Genomic DNA, 2,514 nt, shown 5'->3' with positions numbered 1-2,514 from the left:
TCCCACTTCCACCCCAAACCTGTTTCAGCTTTTGAGCCGAGGTCCCCGGGCAGCAGTCCCAGAACTGGGCTGGCTCAGCCCTCACCTGCCTCCCAAGCCTGTTGCCAGCTGGCTGTGCTGCACAGGTGGGGAGATGCCATATCCCTGTTGGGATGCACAGGTACTGCTGGATGCATCTCCTGCTGTAGTGGGATTCAAATCCACCACTGGGAGCAGAAATCTGAGGCCACATGGATGAGCCAGAGCCAGGCTGGGAGCACAGGGATGAGACCCCAGCTTCCAGCAAGCAGGTAGTGAGTGATGAGACCATCCAGATCCTGGAGATGGGCATCCCGGAGGAAGGCTGCTCTCTAGGAAAGCAGTTTTACTTTGCTCACCCTGAGCAATTTTGAGGGTGTGTCATGTGCCACGTCCTTATGACATCCTGGGGGCTGTACCCGAGAACAAGGCCGGGGACATGCTGCCTTCATCCCTGGCTCCCCTGCAGCTGTGTGGCTCCAGGAGGGCAGCCCACGGTGTGCCTTGTGTTATGCAATTAGCCAGTGCTCAGGGGAAAACTAATGATCTTCATTAATGAGCGCAGCACCAGTCGGTCAGGGCCTGACGTCCTGCTCGGGGGCATGTGCAGTCATGCAGCAGGACTGAGTCACAGCTCTGGAAATGATGCTGTGGGGAGGGCAGCCTTCGTTAGCTCTGGGCACGGGTTGCTCTGCAGCACGTACAGAAAGGCAGGTCCTGCCACCCTCCATCCATCCCTCGTGCCCCAAGCTGTTGGACAGGACCTGTGACTGCTCAACCTGCTTTCCCACAAGGGATGGGTTCAGGTAACGTGCCAGAGCCTGGAAAATGGCACCTGTGGCTGTGATTCATCCTGGAAAGGGCAGGAGTGCCCAGGGAACTTCCCCCAGTGCAGTGGCTGTATTGCAGCATGGGATGGGACAGCGAGCCTCCCACCTCTTCCTGGGAGGATTCCATCCACATCCCCCTTGTCAGGATCATTGGATGCTGACAGGCTGGAGCCACCACCTCAGGGTTCACAGAGCCACAGTAGGGGCTCGACAAGCTGTAGCCAGAGGCACCCACCCGATGTGTAGCCCTTGCCCAGGCCACAAGCAGGAGGGAGTGATACCTACAAGGAAAGCCTGGGTTTGTTGTACAATCTTGATTTTCTTGTGCTGGATGCATGGCTGGTTTAGTGCAGAGAGGGGGTGCAATCCCACCCTGTGTCCCAGAGGGTGCCTGGTGCTTGGGGAGGCTCCCAGGGAGGGCAGAGAGCTGTGTGCTGGGCAGAGAGGGGGGGGTTGAGCAAAGCCCTGATAAACCCCACGTGTGTTTATTTGGGGCAGAACCTGACCGAGATGTGGGGTGGGCTCTGCCCCTCGGCCAGGCTCGAATTTGCCCCCGCAGGGAAGAAGCCACTGCCTTGGGGTTGTGCTGCCCAGCATCACAAACGGAATCTGAGCAGCCAGGGGGCCCGGGGGTCTGTATGACACGGCACAGCATCGCTTCCCGTGGAGAGGCCACGGCCGGCAGTGCTGCCGCGCGGGAAAGCACAGAGGAGCATTTTACAAACACAGCTGAGGAGCATTTTTCAAACTCAGCCTTCGGATGCTCGCAGAGGCTTTGGGGCCGGCTGGTAACGTATGAGAGACGCGGCGGGTGGGTGGGAGCAGGCTGGAAGAGGCACTCGCTGCTGCTGCCTTCCCCCTGGAGAGGCACTGTGCGCGCTCCGACTGCTCACAAGGCAGCCGAGCTGGCCCTGGGCAGCGTGGCAGTGGGCCCCAGGGGACCCTCACCGATGGGGGTGCCTCAGGGGATCGGCACCAGGAGGGGCCCCAGGGACCTCCCACCCACGGGGTACATGGGGGACTTCCATGTCCGAGGATGCCCTGCCCTGACAGTGCTGCCCCGGGGGACCCCCGCCCACCCAGGTGCCCCAGGGACCCTCACCCACAGGGTACCCTGGGGACCCTCAGCTCCGAGACTGCCCCGGGGGACCTGCAATTACAGGCACTCCCAGGGGACTCGCCCTGCTGAGGACACCCTGGGGATCTTCTTCCCCAGACCTGTCCTGGGGGACCCTTACTCTCAGGGGCACCCCAGGAACCCCCACCTCCAGGATTGTCCTGGGGTGACTCTGTCCCGCAGGGGCACACCAGCGACCCGCTCTGCAGAGGACAGAGGATGCTCCAGGGACCAGGGATGCTCCAGGGACCCACAGGGGAGCGCTGGGGGCACCTGACACGGCTCTCCTAAGGATAGGCACTGAGGAAGATAGCCGGGGGGGACCCCTCATCCCGGGGATGCCCTATTCATTGGGAATGCCCTATCCATGGGGGATGCCCTCATCCATCGGGGACGCCCCATCCATCGGGGATGCCCCCATCCATCCCGTATGTCACCATCCATCACGGGTGCCCCATCCATGAGGGATGTCCACATCCATAAGGGATGCCCCCGTCCATCGGGAATGCTGTCATCCATCATATACGCCCCAATCGCGTACACCCCATC

The sequence above is a fragment of the Corapipo altera genome, unplaced genomic scaffold, assembly GCF_003945725.1.
Source record: "Corapipo altera isolate COAL_440 unplaced genomic scaffold, ASM394572v1 64, whole genome shotgun sequence".
Lineage (NCBI taxonomy): Eukaryota > Metazoa > Chordata > Aves > Passeriformes > Pipridae > Corapipo > Corapipo altera.
The sequence above is the reverse complement of the archived record's forward strand: the minus strand, read 5'-3'. Positions refer to the sequence as shown.